This window comes from Lissotriton helveticus, chromosome 2_1 (genome assembly GCF_964261635.1).
Source record: "Lissotriton helveticus chromosome 2_1, aLisHel1.1, whole genome shotgun sequence".
In the NCBI taxonomy this organism is placed as follows: Eukaryota; Metazoa; Chordata; class Amphibia; order Caudata; family Salamandridae; genus Lissotriton; species Lissotriton helveticus.
Genome location: NC_136059.1, coordinates 2048239092 through 2048258902, shown reverse-complemented (window position 1 = coordinate 2048258902; position 19811 = coordinate 2048239092).

The following is a 19811-nucleotide window of genomic DNA, read 5'->3' as shown; positions in this document are numbered from 1 at the left end:
CAACATATGCTTTCAGCCTGTTAACATGGAGCACCCTGTGAGGGCTCCTGGGAGTTCCAAGGTCCACCAAGTAGGTAACCTCTCCCTTTTTCTCCATGATTGTATGGGGTCAAGACCATCTGTCTTGGAGTGCTGCTGGGGCCACTGGCTCCAACACCCATACCTTCTGTCCAGGCTGGTACTCAGTCAGGACAGCCTTTTGGTCATGCCAGGCTTTCTGTAAGGCCTAGCTAGCCTCAAGGTTTTTGGAGGCCTTCTCCATATACTCAGCCATCCTGGAGCGGAGACCAAGTACATAGTCCACTATGTCTTGCTTGGGCTTTTTGAGAGGTAACTCCCATCCTTCCCTCACCAGACATAGGGGTCCTCTTACAGGATGTCCAAACAACAATTCAAAGGGGCTGAAGCCAACTCCTTTTTGTGGGACCTCTCTGTAAGCAAACAGAAGGCAGGGCAGAAGGATATCCCATCTTCGCCTGAGCTTCTCAGGTAATCCTTTGATCATGCCCTTTAGGGTCTTGTTGAATCTCTCAACAAGCCCATTGCATTGTGGATGATAGGGAGTGGTGAACTTATAGTTAACACCACATTCCTTCCACATAGCTGTCAAGTAACCTGACATGAAGTTTGCACCTCTATCAGATACTACCTCCTTAGGAAACCCCACTCTGGAGAAAACTCCAAGTAAGGCCCTGGCCACAACAGGAGCTGTTGTGGTCCTAAGTGGAATTGCCTCTGGGTACCTGGTGGCATGGTCCACCACCACCAGTATGAATCTGTGCCCAAATGCTGTAGGGGGATCCATTGGACCAACAATGTCAATCCCCACTCTTTCAAAGGGCACCCCCACCACAGGTAGTGGTATTAGGGGGGCCTTTGTGGTACCACCTGCTTTGCCACTTGCTTGGCAGGTTACACAGGAGCGACAAAACTCCTTTGTATCTTCTGACATGTGAGGCCAGTGAAAGTGACAGGCAAGTCTGTCCCATGTTTTGTTCTGGCCTAGGTGTCCTGCTAAGGGAATATCGTGTGCCAAGGTAAGAAGGAAGCCCCTAAATTGCAGAGGTATGACCAACCTCCTGGTTGTACCAGGCTTGGGGTCTCTACCCTCTGAATAAAGGAGCCCATCATCCCAATAAACCTTATGGGTACCTTGAGCATTCCCAGCAGCCTCAGCAGCAGCCTGCTGTCTGAGGGGTTCAAGAGAAGGACAGGATAACTGAGCCTGCCCCAAGTCTGCCCTAGAAGGTCCCCCTGTCCCCAGAAACTCGACCTGATCAGGTTCAAGTTCTATAGGGACAGTTACTTCAGGGGTCTCAGAATCATCTTCCTGTGAAGGCTGATCCTCACTTGTAGGCATTTGGGAAGGCACAGCCTTTGCCCTCCTGTTCCTTGTCTTGGAAGGTACTTGGTCCATTGTTCCAGGGTCCAAGACCTGAGGTTCAGAGAGGCACTTTTTGGCCTGTGACCTGGTCACAGCAAGGACATGTGATGATATCCCTAACATCTCTGCATGAGTCCTGTACTCAACTTCTGACCATAGAGAGCTCTCCAGGTCATTGCCCAACAAACATTCTACTGGGAGATCAGCACTAACCACAACTCTTTTTAGGCCAGTTACCCCTCCCCAGGAAAAGTTAACAATTGCCACACTATGTGTAGTAGTGACATTGCTGGCATTGGTCACCAGGTAATTATCACCTGATATGTACTGTCCAGGGTCCACAAAGCTAGGCGTCACCATAGTGACACTGGCACATGTGTCCCTGTATGCTTGAGCCACTTTTTCATTAATTAAAGGTGTCTGTCTGTACTTGCCCAAATTATTGAGACTGACAGTAGGGGAGAAATCAATCTCCCCATCACAGATCAGAACAGCCTGTGTGGGGACTCTGACTAGGTCAGAATCTCCATCAGTTCCCAAGGTGATACCCACTACCCCCTTAGTCTGTGGTCCAACACTGCCAGCTGTACTAGTGGGTGCAGGTGCCTTAGGGGCTGCAGTGTTGGTGGCTCCACCCTTTTTACAATCACTTGTCCAGTGAGTGGTGTTTTTGCAAAAGCTACACCAGGGTTTTCTTTGACCTTCTTTCTTCTTCTTCTTGGAAGTTTGGGACCCACCCTCAGTATTAGTTTGGGGCCCTGTTGAAGACTTCTGGTCTTTAGCTTTCTGCTCCCCACCCTTCTGGTCTGTTTTCTTTTGGTCACCACCCTGGTTCTGGTTCTTTTGCTTAACTCTGGTTCTAACCCATTTGTCTGCCCTCTTTCCCAATTCTTGGGGAGAGGTTAGATCTGAGTCAACCAAATGTTGATGCAACTGCTGGTTCTGACAGTTATTTAAAATCTGTTCTCTCATAAGCAAATTGTACAATCCTTCATAGTCTGTAACCTTACTTCCCAGCAACCAGCCCTCCAGAGCCTTAGTGGCACATTCAACAAATTCAGACCAGTCCTGAGTCTGTGTCTTCTGGGTATCTCTGAACATTAACCTGTACTGTTCAGTGGTTAAGCCTAACCCATCAATCAGAGCACTCTTCAGGACCAGGTAGTTTCTAGAATCCCCATCACTAACTGTGAGGAGTCTGTCTCGGCCTCTACCTTCAAAGGAGAGCCACAAGATTGCTGCCCACTGCTCCTGAGGGACCTGCTGTACTTTGCAAGCTCTCTCAAGTGCAGTCATCCACTTGTGGATATCATCCCCAACTTTGTAGGGGGGCACAATCTTACTCAGGTTTCTATTGTCATAGGACCTGTCTTTATCCTTAGGGATAGTGCTGCCACTAGTGGGTTCTAACCCACTCTCTCTAGGCTGCCTTGCTCTAGCAAGTTTCTCTTTGGCCAGGGCAACTTCTAACTCTTGTCTCTGGATCCTAAGTTCAGCCTCTCTCATTTTGGCCTCATGTTCCCTTCTCTGAGGGCTAGTCAACTCCCTTCTGGAGTTGCCATGAGAACCTCTAGAAACATGGGAAGTATTGGATTCACCTGAGTGATTCCTCCTCCTCCTGTGCTCCTGGTTAAGTCCATTTGGGGGTCTGAATGGGTTGGACCCACCTTCAGTCCCAAATAAGCTTAAGTTAGCCTGGTTAAGCCTGCTGACTAACACCTGGCTATTTCCATCATCAGAATCACTTTCTTCCACCTCCTCCTCTTCTTCTTCCTCAGGCTGAGTATTCCCAGTGGTCTGGTTTTCCTCATCTATCTGGACGACAGGGGCAGGGGCATCAGAGTTATCATCTTCAGTGGGGGATCCTCCATCTCCAGTCCCTGAGGGGCCTGGTTTGGAGTCCCTTAGAGCTTCAGACTGGTCTAAAAGCTCTCTGAGGTGTCCTGCTGTAGGAGAAGGACCTGTTTTGATTCCTCTCATGGAACACAGTTGCCTCAGTTCCTTAAATGGAAAGGTAGCAAATTTGGATGGTGCCCTTGGAGGGTCACTCTCGACAGAGATGGGTCCAGTGGATCCCTCTGCTCCAGACATTGCTCTAGTGTGGTGGATGTGTTGCAATCTACCTACACTGGTGTTTTCCTACAACACCTATCTAGTAGTTGTAGTCAGGGTGTGCTACTCCCTATCCTCTACAACAACTAAGTTCAGTAGAACTTAAGTATATCTAGTCTTGTTTTAGTGTACCTATCAGGTACCTGTATGATCTTTCAAATGATATTTTCAAAGATTGTAATGGTAAAACAACAGCAAGCTCAAATCCCAATCCGCTGCTCACCAATGTGGGAAGTTGGCCTGATATATGATGCTCACTAGTTCTAGTGATCACCTTGTATCATGCCAAGCAACCCTTATGGTGCAGGTTGTAAAGTCAACCTTATAGACAAGCTATCCTAGGGGTAGCATGGACTAAGCAGTCTTAGGCTAAACTCTGTAAAGGCATGTGAAGCAAGCTGTTTTACCATACACAATCCCTTGAATACCAAATGAAAGGACACCACACAGATATATATTGAAAATATATATGGATTTATTACTACAAATATCCCTGATACTCTTTATGAGCACAGAAGCAAATGCGTTAAAACAAAACACAGTTTAAATACACAAAAGTTGCACAATATGGATGAGCCCTAGGGGCCACCTAAACCATATACTAAAATAGTGGTATAAGAACCACTATGGGGAAAGTGAAGAGGCCTAGGGCCTGGGGAATCGCTGGAGCTGTTCGGGACTAGCAGTGAAGAAGTCGGGAAAGGCCCGCGGGACTCGGTGCAGTGTGGAAAGTGCACGCTTTACCAATGCAATGTCAATGGTGCGTAAAAGTTACAAAGTTAGTTAAAAAGGAACCTTCCGAGTGACCTAGAAAGCTGAAACTTTAGACACAGGCCCTAGAGGTGTGTACCAGTGTGGGAACACCGGCGGAGCTGAGTTACCTCACCCACAGGAAGCGGGTGCATAGGGTCGAAGTAGTGTCGGGTTTCGTCACGCAGGTCGATGGTGCTTGGAGCTGGAGATGCTGCAGGCGGCTCGATGTGAAGAGTTCCGGTGGATCCAAGGGTGGATCTGAAGAGGTGAAGACCTGAAAGCAGAGGGGACAATGTTCAAAGTCACTAGCCAGTGACTACCGTGGAACCAGAGTGGAACCAGGCGATGTCGGGTGCAAACAGGCGCCGAGGTGTAGCTTCTCTCTGCAGCCACGTGGACACGAGGGGTTGAAGACATCCAGGAGTCGGTCACGAGCTGTCCCACGCAAGCTTCTCGCTGTTGGCGGTGTCGGCGACTTGATGGAAGAAAACAGGCCTTGGCTAATGCAAGCCACACAGGAATCAAAAAAGGCTTGTTACTCGGACCAGCAAGGTCAGAGCAGGGGCTCCTTTTTACAGGAGCAAGGGCAAGTCTGGAGCAACCAGACCCGCAGTGTAAGTTGTAGGTTTCGTTGCCAAGATGGCCACTAGCCGCGTGGCAAGTGGACGGTTAGGTGCGTCGAGTGGCACAATGCAAAAGGGCCCCACGCAGATCGTGGAGATGCTGGGGGGCTGATCTTCGGTGCAAGGGCTGCTCGAGGTTGGGGCTTCTCAAAACCCAAAGCACAGCATCGAGGGTGCCTCTGATGCTGCGCAGTCAGCGTTTCGGGGGTCTTCCAAGATGTCTGGTCCCACGTCTCTCGGTGCCTCCACGGGTCCCTTCTTTGCAGGGACTGTGGATCGGGCGGTGAGAAGTCTGGGAGTCTGGGTCTTGTCAGGCTTTGGGCTCGGGCTCCGGCGGGAGGCGTCGGCAGAGCAGATGTCGATTTGCTGGTTGGTGCCTGTATTCACAGGGTGGTCACTCCTTGGCAACAAGGGAGATTCTCTTCCGTCTTCTGTGCAGCAGAATGTCGAAGTCCAGTCTTCTTCTGTATTTCAAGTTGATTCAGGATGATCTGAAGTCTCAGGACACAGCTCCCACTCTTATTCAAATCTGGGGGGCCGGATCACCTACTAGGTCCCTCCTCTGGGTGGAACCAGGAAGGGGGGTGGTTACACCCCCTTTCCTTTGTCCAGTTTCGCGCCAGGACTGGGGCTGGAAAGCCCCAGCACCGGTTTGAACTGGCCTATGCACAGGGACACCTTGTGTGCCCCAGGCATGTCTGATTCTATTCAGCCCTGTCCTACCCAATACACAAAATCCTGTCTGGAGTGGTGCTAGCACCTCCCCAGGCAGGAAACCCTTTGTCCAAGCTGCCCTCGCTGGAAGGACTCCCAGCAGCAGGAGGTCAGACTTGTGTCTGTGGTGGCAGCATCCATTTTGAGATGCTAAGGCTCTGTTTAACTTTAACCGGGGTTCAGGCTAGGTACATGTCGTGTCCCTCTAGAAGGGTGGAATGCTACCCCCGTCGCCAGAACTGGCGAGGGGGTAGTATTCCAATTCGTATGACACCTTACTCGACATGTTTTGATAAAGCCAAACCTAAGATAGCATTTAACCGCGAGGTTCATAATGCACTTAAGAGTATATGGTATGGCAATATCATGGAACAGCTAAAGGACATGGTTCCGAAAGCTGCAGACAGGCTCAGCTCATGCCAGAGCACCATCTCACATATTTCCAAGCACTCTGCCTCCAGGATTGATGAGGCCTTCCATAGGAGTGGCTGATAGGAACATATGTGTCCATTTTAGGTTAGGTATAGGCATACTACACCTAAGTAAGGGGTGGTTACACCGACTTACCCCAGCTGAGTGATCAGCCAGTTGTGTCAAATATGGAGGCCAGGCCAGGGGTGGCACAATACATGCTGCAGCCCCTGGTAGGCCTTGGAAGCACCTATGCCCTGGGTACCTGGGTACACTGTTACAGGGGCCAATAAGGTGAACCAGTTCCAATTTCGTTATGCACCTAAAGTACATGGGTTACAATTTAGAGAGAGAACAGCAGGCTGTGGGTCTGATTAGCAGGCCCACAGCCACATTAAGTCATAAACCAGTGAAGCAAAAAGCAAAAATTTGGGGTGACCATAGGATAGCAGACCCTACTCTCCTACAAAGTCTTTGATGGCCCTGAGACATTGTAACAGGAGGCAAGCATACACATACCCTTGGAGAACCTTGGAAGCAGGATACAGAAAGCAAAGTCCAATCCTTTCACTCCCAGGACAGAAGCAATAAGCAGCAGGCCAGCACAACAAAGCAACAGGCAGAGTGACAGTCCCTCCTAAAGCACCCAGCTCTTCTTACTGGCAGAATGTCCTCAGTCAAGAAGTATTCTGATTTGAGAGTGTCAGAAGTCAAATACATATACCCCTTTCTGCCTTTGAAGTAGGCATACTTCAAAGGAAAGTCTTTGTAGTGCTCAACAACTCTTCCCACCACTCCAGCTCAGGAAGGTCCATCATCCTGGTAATGGCCCATCAGGATATACAAAGCACATGTCAGCTCACTTTGCGTGAATGTCTAGAGTGAATGCAAAAGAACCCAACTGTCAGCTAATCCAGATGCAGATTCTACAGACAAGCAGAGGCACAGAATAGTTAAGGAAGAAAATCCACACTTTCTAAAAGTGGCTTATTCAAACACACAATTTAAAAAAACAACTTTGTTTAGTAAAAGATGTACTTTTAAATTGTGATTTCTGAGTCCCTAAACTCCAAATGTCTATTTGCTTCCAATTGTAAATTACTCTTTCAAGGCAATCCCAATGTTGCCCTATAGGAGAGATAGTCCTTGAAATAGTGAAAAACTGAATCAGCATTATTTACCTATTAGGACAAGTAAAATACACCAGTACATGTCCTACCTTTTAAAATGCACTGCACCCTGCCCGTGGAGCAACCTTGGGCCTACCTCAGGGGTGACCTACATGTAGTAAAAGGGAAGATTTGGCCCTGGCAAGTGGATGAACTTGCCAGGTTGACATGGCAGTTTAAAACTGCACACACAGTCACTGCAGTGGCAGTTCTAAGACATGTTTGCAGGGCTTCTCGTGTGGGTGGCACAATTAGTGCTTCAGGCCCACTAGTAGCATTTGATTTACAGACCCTGGAGATACCTGATGCACTTTACTAGGGCATTAAATATGTCAATCTTGGATAAACCAATCACCAATATAATTTAGATATAATTTAGATGGAGAACATATGCACTTTAACATACTAAAGTGCCTAGATACTTAAAACCAACAACATCGGGTATGAAAATTGATCTACCCCCGGAATGTGGCCCTTTTGTTGTAGTTCTGGTAGGGGTACCACCGATCTCAACCGCTATTGAAGAGTCACATGCCTCCCTAAAAAACAAAGTTACTGACTGGCTCAATAAAAACAGACCATTACCACCAAACGTTAAGAGTGAAATCCTGCATGTTCGTAGGGTAGCATGGATGGGCCATAGAACCAAGGACCACACGGGGGGACTGTATTTTAATTAACTTCCGGGATACACGGGTAGTGTCTCATATATGCCAGTGGTCACAGCCCTCACGCACATCAGTAATCCAGTCCCTCCCCCTCTCGCATTTTTACCCCCCGGCCCCAGCACCAGAATTAGCATGGAACTCAACAGGCCCTTTTACAGGGATAGGCTCTAGTCAGGGAAGACCTAGATAACAACAGTTAACTGAGGTCCCTCCCCTATACAACAGATTTAGTTGCCTAGACATGGTGGACTGACTGAGATCGAGTCAACCGGAAAATAATAATGGGGTTCCAACAGATGCAGACTTCATCGCAGAGTTGGACGTTGGGGTCGCTCGAGGTTGTGGGCTGCAGGAAAATCAGACAAAATAGGAGGAAGATGGCAACATGTTTGGGGATAACCCTGCAAAAGGGTCAGGTCCAACAGGAAGTGTCAGTCTTAGTGCAATGCTGGTAGTGTTAGGGTGGTACCAACAGTGGTAGTTAGGTGCTAGAGGAGGATACTGCTGAGGCGTAACAACTTTAAGTTCTCATGTGGCACAGTATTGCAATAATGTGTGGCAGGGGAATGTTGAGGAGTGAGGCACTGTTTATGGTGCTGAAGGCTGAAAAGGTATTCATATGGTTGTGGCACTGCTGTGGTGAAAGTGTGATAGCATGCTACTTCAGTGGTAGTAGATTAAAACCATTTTTGGGTTGTGTGTGCGCTGGTTCAGGGAGGACCTTGCCAGGCAGTTCAGGCTGAACTGTTCTTGTTGGAGCGGGGTCAAGACTAGATTGCATATGGCCAAACTGAGGCAGCATGGTGAGTAAAAATAGCAATGGACTGGAATGTGGCTTGAGTAACTATCAGTGGCTGAAATTAATTCAACAATTCCATCCATCACTTTTTTGTATATTTCAGTGTGACTCCATGAGTGTGTGGGTATGCCTAGATGTGAGCCCTGTGCACACTGTGCCACTGGAACCAAGTTATAGCCAGCTGATGATCTGAATAACGGTAAAACTGGTCTAGAGTTGCTTGGATTCTAATTCAGGGAGTACTTTGCCTGGCCGTTCGGGCTAGACTGTTCCTACTAGAGCAAGGTCATGACTGTTTACATATGGCCAGGCCCAAACTGAGGTGGCATGGTTTGCAAAATAATGATGGACTGGGATGCGACCTGGGTAATTACCAGCTGATAGACGTGACAGCCTTATGGTGGTCTTCCCCAAACCTTTTGCCTGTTTGTCTCACCTTTTTGCTGATTTCATTTTGTTGACCTTAGGACTCTGAGCACTTTACCACTGTCAACCAGTGCTACAGTGAAATGAAATGAAATGAAAAGTACATTTCTATAGCGCATTCCTGTACATGGCTACCCGAAGGCATCCCAGCACTGATAGCGGCAGGTACAGAGCCATCAACTAGGAGAAGAGCCATGTTTTTAGTGACGTCCAAAATGCAAGGTGGTTGGGTTCCTTGCGCAAGTAGAGAGGGAGGGAGTTCCAGTATTTGGCGGCATTGTAGGAGAACCGCCGCCCCCCACTTCTGATTTTCCAAATCCTAGGAACTACAACAAGATGAAGATCATCTGAGCGGAGGCATCTGTTTGCACGGTAGAGCCGGGCAATAGAATGATTAATAGGAGGGCCCTTTCTGGCAAGGGACTTGTGTACAATGCACATGCCTTGAAATGAACTCTCTCTCTGATAGGTAGCCAGTGGAGAGATTTCAGGGCCGATTTAGCCGATTGGCACCTCGGGTATCAGAAGGATTCTGGCTGTCAATTTTGGACTGTCTGACGTTTTGTGAGGGTAGTGCCTGGGGCCCCAAGATGAAGGGCATTCCCGTAGTCCAGGTGGGATGGAATGAGGGCCTGGACCATGATCTTCTTTGCCTGGAAGGGGAGGAGTGGGAGTACTTTGCGGAGCATCTTTAGGATGCCATGACATGAGGCCGCCATGTTACAAGCCTAAGCCTTAAAAGTTAAATCACGATCCCGCCATACACCCATGCTTTTTGTTTGACTCTCGGGGGCAGGAGCAGGGCCCAGGTTGGCTGGCCACATACGATTAGGATCAAATAGAGATGGATGGCCAAAAATCATTATTTTTAAAAAATGTATGTATTAGTTTCCAGTAAGTACATCAAACGCGATATGCGTAGCATACAGATAGGCACAAGAGTAGTATTGGCATAAATACAATATGACAACATAAGACAACGTTTAGCAGAATGAAATAGGAATATCAGAAAATGACCAACATCTTAGTAGATATGCAGCAAGTACATAAGCAATAAATCAGATGAAAGGATTTATGGAAATGTGTCTGTATCAAGTCACTAAAGTGAAATGTAAAGAGAGGAGAGTCAGGGACAGGCCTCCATATTTATACAGCAGGATAATGAAAATGTTTAAAGTATGGGATTGGATGCTGAGGGAGGAGGAGTGTCATGGTCCCTTGCTACTGGGTGTTTGAGGAGATAGGCTTGGGTCCCAAATGTATCTGGGGCGGGAAGTGGGAGGTAGGAGTTCTGAATAAATAAATATCTGGTCTTGCTAAAAGATCATATCTCCAAGCCATTCCTTAAATTGAGGTTCTCTGCCGCGACCCCACCTACACGACACACACCTCCTGGCCTGCAGCAGGCTAAAGGCAACAAATGTACTGTGTTTTGCAGCAAGCGGTTCTGTGTAGCCAAGATGGGCGAAAAGGGGAGTGGATGGCAGGGCGGGGGATATCATGAGTTTCAGGGCTGCTATCACTTGATGCCAGTACAGAGTTACATTCCCAGGCAAGGTGAAGAAAGTCAGCCACGTCTGAGTCGCATCTGCCACACCTGTCACTATCTCGTAGTCTATACTTGTGGAGTTTGACTGGGGTATAATATAAGCAATGCAAACATTTGTAATGAATGATATGCAGCCTGCTGCTGGATGAAACCATTGTAGTCCGTGTGCAGCAATATGTGCACTGTTGGTCAGTGAGTGCGTGTCCCAGCGCCAGAGACAATTTAGCCCTGGCGGGGCAGGGGGGATCCGTGATGACAATAGATATGCTAAGGTAGAGGGTAGACAATAAGTGTGAGGCGCTCTCAGTTCGCAGCACGTGGCATAATGATAAGAAGTCAGGGGGTTCTTGTGGGTATGTGGGTGTATATTCCTTGAGGCCTTGTCGCAGTCAGACATACATAAAGATATCCATGGGGGAGGGTGGTGATGTAGCAAATAGTTGCACTGACGTGCGGAATTTCCCCTGAAGATAAAAATTGCCCCAGCAGGTGATGTTGTATTTGGCTCCTGTCTTTTAAAGGTGCCCTCTTGCAGGACTGGCATTCTTGGATGGCACGTCAGGGGGGGCAATGGCGAGTATAGCATGGGGGCATGTAAGCGTGCAGGGATGCGCTGCCAGGCCCTAATCGTACAGTCAACGGAGGTGGGTGTGCGAGTACGTGGTGGGAGCACTGATACTATGACACCGTCTAGTGGGATGGGATCCGCCAACCAGAGTTTGGTTGCCACGTGAGGCGTCTATCTGGGGGGATGGAAAAATAGTGAGTGTAGTGCGCTTGGGCACAGAGATAATATAGCTCGAAATTAGGGATATCAAATCCCCTTGAGAGTAGGGGAGAGAACATACTTCCCATTGAAATCTTGGATGCTTTCCGCCCAGATCAATCTAGTTAATTCCGAATGCAAGGAGGAGAAGAAGTAGCGACATGGGTTGTAGGGAATATTAAAAAATAGGTACAAGAGTTTGGGAAGTATGACCATTTTAATAAGAGAAATGCGGCCGGCCATAATGAGTGGAAGGGCGATCCACCTCGTTATGCAGACAGTGATATGATCTATCGTCTACCCATAATTGAGCCTCATCAGTTCATCTCGATCAGCGGTAACATGGAGACCCAGGTATCTTAAGTCCGAAGTGCACCATTCTATTGGGTAATCAGTGTCAAATGGCGAAACAGAGGTAGTAAGTAGGAAAAGTTGGGATTTGGCCCAGTTAATATGAATCCCAGAAAGACCACCAAAGTGAACAAACTCACGGAGCAAAGGCTTGAGATTTTGTGCTGGGTCCTGGACGTATAGAGTTATGTCGTCCGTGTAGATTGGGATTAAAATGGGGCAGAGGAAGCATCAAAGAGCCTTGTTGTTATGGTGCTTTCGAAGCCTGCCGGTTAGAGGCTCTACGGCTAAGGCGAAAAGTAGCGGGGAAAGCGGGCAGCCCTGCCAGATGCCACGGGGAATGGCAAAGGGGATGGAGGAATGCCCATTGATGAGTACTCTAGTAGTGGAGATGTGTAGAGGAGACGTATCCACGCTAGGAAACTCTTGGGGAGGCCCATGCATTGGAAGATGGTGAAGAGGTAGTTCCACTCCACAGTCGAATACCTTCGTGGCATCTAAAAAGACCACCACTAGTTCCAGTTGGGGGTCAACATTTTGCAGGATGGAGAAAAGAGTGCAGAGGTTGCGGGAAGTTGCCGTACCGGGGATAAAACCCACCTGGTCCGGTAAAACTAGTTTGTCCATGAGTAGGCTAAGACGATTAGCAGTCATCGTGGCGATGATATTAGTGTCTGTATTTATCAGGGAAAGGGGCCTATAAGAGCCGCAACAGTCTGGAGCTTTTCCAAGTTTCAATAGCTATGTAATAAGGGCCTCCCTCATCGAACCGGGTAGGATCTGTAATTCCTGAGCCTCTAGGTAAACCTCTTGCAAGACAGGAAGTAGTTGGTCAAGGTAGGTTTTATAGAAATTGACTGGAAGCCCTTCGGAGTTCGGGGCCTTCCTGGATTGCATCTGCATGATGGCAGCTAACGGTTCATCATCTTCGACTGGTGCAGCTAGGAATTCTCTGGGATGATCCCCGAGCCAGCCCAATGCAATATCCCCAAGATAGTGAGAAAAGTCTGGGGGTAGAGTCCTGCGGGTGCTGTACAAATCAGTATAGAAGTCAGTGAACATGCGCAGTATATCAAGACTATCCCTGTAGCGTATCCAAGTAATATCAATTATGTCAGAGATATAGTTTGAGGCTGATGAATTTTAATTGCTAGTGCTTTACCAGGACTTTCTCCCTCCCCATATTTTCGGGCGGTAAAGTATTTGCCGCGAAATCGGGCCTCACATTCCACAGTGTCCTTGAAGTCAGAGAGTTTGTCTCTCAGCGTGACTTCTTGATTTACCATCCCATCCCGCCACATATTGTCTTACAATTGTTTCAGTTCTCCCACTAATTTGTGCAGGTTCCGGCGAATGTCACGAAGGACACCGAAATGTTTTGAGATGCATGTTCCCCGCACTGTGACTTTAAAGGCCTCCCAGACCCTGTTTTGTTGGAAAAAATCAGATATTTCATCCCCCAGTTCTGCTTTAAAGACGCCATCTAGCAGCGCCTCATGTATGAGCCACCAGCAACGTGGGGTGACAATGGAGTTGGGAGGGGAAAGCACAAGGCGGACAGGGGAGTGGTCAGAGTAATTCCTGGCCAAATGTTCCACTGTCTGTACCCAGGAAGCTACACCTCTGGTGACCACCCAGTAGTCCAAACGGGACAAGGAGGAGTGCATTGCAGTGTAAAAGGTGCCCTGCCTTCCAGCACATCCAGAAGACCATGGTCAGCGAATAGGTGTTGAGTGTGCCTTGTCTCTTGGTGTAATGATGAGGAAGTGGATAAGGTCTATCAGCAGCAGGACACAAGGTGGTATTGAAGTCGCCCCCCTCCCAAATGACATGTGTGGAGCCCACCATGAGAATTTGCCCTCAGAGTGTACTGAAGTAGTCTGGATTGTCCGTGTTTGGTCCGTAATAACAGACAAGTGTGACCGATTGTGTGCCCAGTGTGCGACACAGCATACAACTCCTACCGGAAGGGTCACCAAAAGTTCCACTAAGGAGGAAGGGAGTGTTCCTTTTGACTAAGATTAGTGTCCCCCATGAGTAGGTGGAGTAAGAGGAGAACACACGGTGTGCAGCCCATTTGCAGCCAAAGGTCCCGGGATGGCGGGGGTCCATGTGTGTTTCTTGCAGCATTGCTATGTGTATCTGTTGCCTGTCAAAATATGTCAGGAGTTGCCTGCGTTTTCGCGGATCCCCAAGGTCCCTAACGTTGCATGTGAGCAGGTTTACTTGCAGTGTCTCAAATGGTGGGAACAGATTTAGGGAACAAATGGCTGTTGTGTAGTGTTGCATGTGAAGTATTATGCGTCAATATGCCTATGCGCGTTGGTATGCCCATCTGTGGCAGAATAATGGTCAAGTCATGAGAAAACAATAACTGTACCCAAACCACCCCAACCCACGACAGCACCCCAATTGTGCTGGAATTACATTTCCCACCCTGAGACCAAAAATACTCAAACTGGTCAATCCAGGTCAAACAAGACCAACTTGGAAGAGAGTCTTGTGGGGTGTCACCCGTATGAGGGGGATTGCTGATGGGCCACATATACCTCCCTTCTCCCAATTTCAACAAACAGCTGCCCTAGCAGCAGGGGGACATAGGGAGAAACAAACTATTCAGATTGACAGAGTGCTCGTGTCCTGAGCCGGAAAGCCGGGACGTGTGAGTGTGTGTGTGGTTTTACATTTTACTTTACTTTAATTCACGGCGTTCTGAATACTTGGGACTCACCTTGCCGATAATTTTAACTCTGAACTGCACTCCCGTGCTGACAAGGGACTGCTTAACAATTCACCCAACTACTCTCCTTGCTCTGCCGTTGGCCCATTGCAGCCGATTAGGCACTGCCTGGGTGACAGCCTTTTAGCCACCGCCATCTTAGGTGAGGAGCAGGCGAGCGGTCCAGTGCTCGGCCCCTCCCGCCCTCGCTGGTACAAAAAGTCCACGGCTCTCCCGTTCACCAATTGACAGAGTGCTCGTGTCCTGAGGCGGAAAGCCGGGATGTGTGAGTGTGTGTGCGGTTTTATATTTTACTTTACTTTAATTCACAGCGTTCTGAATATTTGGGACTCACCTCGCCGATAATTTTAACTCTGAACTGCACTCCCGTGCTGACAAGGGACTGCTTAACAATTGACCCAACTACTCTCCTTGCTCTGCCGTTGGCCCATTGCAGCCGATTAGGCGCTGCCTGGGTGACAGCCTTTTAGCCACCACCATCTTGGATGAGGAGCAGGCGAGCGGTCCAGTGCTTGGCCCCTCCCGCCCTCACTGGTACAAAATGCCCCCCCCCCCCGCCCAGGGAGCGCAAGCCCGTCTGTGCCCGTCCGCGCCCAGACAGACCCCGGGGCCAGCCATGCTGCCTGGCTGACCATGTACTCCCGTGAGGAGTTGCTGAACATTAACAACGGTCAGGGTCACTTGTCTGGGGCAACATATAACCGGGCCCAGAGACTGGGGATTTTAGCTAACTGCACCTCCCCTTCTAAAACTATTACAACGATAAATCTAGGCCTTACTAGTCACATAGAGTCCGGCTCCCATTTCTATTCTCTGTCCATATTCTATCTAAACACCCGCTCCATGGTGAAACATAAGATGGACCTCTTCCTCTTATTGGATATGGATAAGCCTGACATCCTCCTACTCACTGAGACCTGGCTGACCCAAGATTCTGCCCCAGATATAATAGCGGCCCTGCCACCAAATTATTGCATTATTCATGCTGATCACGGATCAGGTAAACCTGGTGGGGGAGTGGCGGCTATTTTTCGACATGATCTGGAAGTCACCGCATTGACTAGTCTGAACCTCCCAGACACTGAAAATCTGGCGCTAAAAATTAATACCTCCTACACAACAGTGGCCTGCGTCCTTTTGTACAGACCCCCTAACAATCTTCCCTCTCACGTTCAGCCAACAAATCGCTGATCTGGCTATGGACCATGCCAGGATTCTTCTGGTAGGGGACCTCAATTACTGGTTTAACGACCCTCTGGAAGGCCCTCAGTCGTGTGAACTCACCGAGCTCCTCACAAATCTAAATTTTGAACAACAAGTGCTTTCACCAACCCATTGCAAAGGCCATACCTTGGATCAGGTCTGGTCTAATTCTCTTTTAGTTACAACCCCGGTAACTAACCCATGTTTATGGTCTGACCATTTTCTTCTTAAATTTAATCTTGTTTATTCCTCTAAAATGATAACCGCTACAGCAGCGGGTAGACGAGCCAGGAAATGGAACTCCCTAGACAGGTCTGAGTTTTTACAAACACTTGCCAATTCCATTCCATCCCATCACCCTGATATTAATACATCAGAAAACAACCTCTCTTGCTGGCTGCAAACAGCTAGCGATGCCCACGCTCCATACAAGAAGGTTAAATTGGCCCGGCGCACAGACGCCCAAAAATGGTTTTCACCGGATCTTAAAGCAAAGAAATTGGCCCTGCGCCAACTAGAGCACCATTGGCGTCGCAATTACGCCCCTGACTCTAAATCTCGCTACATCATGGCTAGGAAGGAATATATAAAATCTATCCTATCCACGAAGGCTGCTTACTTTTCTTCTCGCATTATCAACTCAACAAATAAATCAAAGGACTTTTTCTCCATTCTCAATGAATTAACGAATCTTGACAATGCCCGTCCAAGTTTACCTCCGACCCAGACTCTCTGCGATTCACTGAACGTCTTCTTTATAGAGAAAATTGCGACCATTAAAGCCAGTATTCCACAAACCATGAATCCCACCCTTTCGGATACCGTAAGTCCTAACACTACTGGCTCACTTAGTAGCTTCACCCCCATTACCTCAGACCAATTTCAGGAATTACTGGTAAGAGTAAAATCAGGCGCTCCATCGGACAGATGACCACCCTACATCTTGAAAGACTGCCTCTCAGTTATTCCGGTCCCTGCCTGCACCCTTTTAAACAAATCATTAGCCTCCAGACAAGTTCCCCTTGCATTTAAGGAAGCTACAGTAATACCACTCTTAAAGAAACCCGGGGCAGACCCCACCTGCAAGGCAAATTATTTCCCTTCTCCCCTTTTTAGCAAAGGTGTTGGAAGCCCATGTTGCCAAATGCCTGTCCAACTTCATGGAGGTTTCAAACTGCCTCGAACCACATCAGGCGGGTTTTCGCCCGGCCCATTCAACGGAGGCGGTGGTAGTTTCAGTAATGGATACTCTCCGGGATTGTGCCGACAAACGTCTTCCGCAGGCCTTAGTGCTTCTGGATCTGTCGGCCGCGTTTGACACGGTCGATCACACCATCTTGATCGACCGTGTCACCCAGGCCGGCATCAGGGGCACGGCAGCCTGTTGGCTGAAGTCCTTTCTAGAAGACCGTTCTCAGGCAGTTCGTCTGGGTGACTTAGTTGACACCAAGCAGGTCATTGCGTGCGGTGTACCTCAGGGCTCTTCCCTGTCACCCCACTTGTTCAATCTCTACATCTTCCCCCTAATCCAGGCCCTCAGAGATAAACAGGTGACGGTGCTCAAATATGCGGATGACCTGCAGCTACTCTTTACAATCGATAACTCGGAGACGTCCATTTCCATCTTTCAGTCAACAATGAGGTTCATCCAAGCTTGGATGGACCAAAATCATTTGAAACTGAACCCAGGAAAAACCGAGCTGGTTCTGACAGGGGACAGTGCTAAACACTGGGGCTCACATTACTGGCCGACAGACAGGGGTCAGGCACCAATCCCTTCCTTCTTGTCAAAAACGCTTGGTGTCACCTTGAATAGCGATCTCTCACTCAAAACACAAGTGGGCCAGGTGGTCTCCAAGTGTCTTTTCCAACTTAGGAAAATTCCGAAGGTCCGTCGCGTCTTGACCCTGGAAGCCTTGACACAGGTGGTTATCGCTACTGTGATCTCCCACCTTGATCACGCAAATTCGATCTATTTAGGCCTCCCTCAGTATCTTCTGAAACGCCTTCAGATGGTGCAAAACCATGCAGCCAGACTGATTTTGAGCCAGCCCAGATGGCAACCAGCCACTCCCCTTTTGAAGACACTTCACTGGCTCCCTGTGGCCCAGTGTTGCACCTTCAAAGTTGGCTGTATGATCTTTAAAGCGCTTCATTGCAAAAGTCCTAAATTTATTACGAAACTTATCATGAAGCATGCCCCGTCCCTAAATCTACGCTCGGCTCACCAATGTCTCCTACAGATACCATCTTTTAAGCGCAAACGCTCGGGCGGTTGCAAATTAGGCACTCTGGCCCCCCGCCTGTGGAATGCCTTTCCTCTTGAGATCCGGCTATGTCCGGACCTCTTGTTATTTAGGAAATCCGTAAAGACCTGGCTTTACCAACAAGCATATCACTAACTCTGCAGGCTCCAAACTCTGACTTCGTCCTCTGTCTTTAACAGCGCCAGGAAACCAATCGGTGTCAGTGCGCTTAATAAATCCTTGTTAACATAACATAACATAACATTCAAAGGAGAAAAAGTACAAGTGTCAGAGTCATATAGTTAGCCCACTGTACAATAATAAGATGCACCAAGGGTGCTAGGTACACTTAGCTGACGTCGATAGGTTGCATGCAGCTCAAGCCGCCAATGGGAGAGAGGATGTGCCTCGCTACACGTGGGACTGAAAGAAATAGAAAAGCAGAGAGACAGCATGTTAAATAGATGACTAGAAGTTCCGGGATAGCCCGGTGTTTCCCGTAACTACGGGGGGCGTCAGCCTCAGGGGAATGTGGATTGGAGTTGCAGTCATTGGAATTCTGGTGAGGTGAATGTCGTTCGATGCACTTGAGGAACTCTTCAACTTGCTGTGGATTCACAAATATGCTTTGCCTGCCTTGATGGGTGACCCGTAGGTGCCCTGGATACATGAGTGCAAAGTCAATTTGCGCTTTTCAGAGCTTTTGTTTCACTGTTGGGAACTTGCGGCGAGCCTCCTGTACAGCTACGGTTAAGTCAGGATAGATGGTAAATTCCATGCCGTCATATGTCAATGTCTTCTTCTCGAGTGCCAGCCGGAGCACGGTGTCTCAGTCCCGATACTTTAGGAGCCGAGCCACAATGGGACGGGGGACGCCACTCGGAGGAGGGCGGGGGCCAAGAGACCAATGTGCAAGCTCCACAGTCAGATGGGGAGAGAAGGCGTCTGTTCCAAAAGTCTCACACAGGAGGTGCTCGATGAAGTCTTCCATGCGGCCAGTGTTCGTACTTTCCGAAATGCCTATGATGCGTATGTTATTCCGGTGGCTTCGAGCTTCGAGGTCTTTATTTTTGGCGGCGATTACTTTAAGAAGTTTGTCCATTTGTGTAATTTACTGGTGTATCTGGGACATAGTATCTTCCATGTCTGAAATCCTACGTTCTTCCTCCTTGATTTGCTCATCATCATGCTTATCCACTTTCAGCACCAGGAAGTCTATGCGACTGTTCATCGTGTCCATCTTACAGGACAAGGTCGTGAGACTGTGCTGCATTGCTAGCAGCTATGTTTTTACCTTGTTGTCTGAAGTGGAAGATTGTGCTTGAGATTGGTCCTCAGCATTTTTTACCGGCTCCTCCATGCATGAACGTGTGACGGTCTTCTTTGCACCAAAGACAAGCTTGAATTTCCAGCCCTCTGGCTTCCCCATGATGGCAAGGTGAGGTTGATCAAGCCCTGCACCCTGAAATGTCGTCCGTGCCTTGCTCGAATCAGGCGGCGCAGCTACCAGAGGAAAGGGTCCCAGTAGAGGATCCGAACAAAGCACCACTCAAACTACGTCGAGGAAATGAATGGTAGGATGTTGCTGGTGTGTTGTGCTGGGATCTTAGTGGAGGAAGCCTGACAATGGAAGGTATAACATCAAATTGTGGTTGGGAGAAAAAGCCTACATGTAAGGCAAGCTGGTCAGTGTCAGGCGTGGGCCAACACTAGTGGGGTGCTCAGGAGTCCCGCCGCAGGACAGTCCAAGTGGCTCCAATTCAGATGGGGTGAGATGCTGCATGTGCAAACTGCAGGCTCGTGCAACAATGTGGGCCCTTACAATGACCACTGCATCTTTTGGTCGCAGGATTGTGTACCTCATTGCAAGCTCCCTTTAGGGTCCAAAACAGGGGAT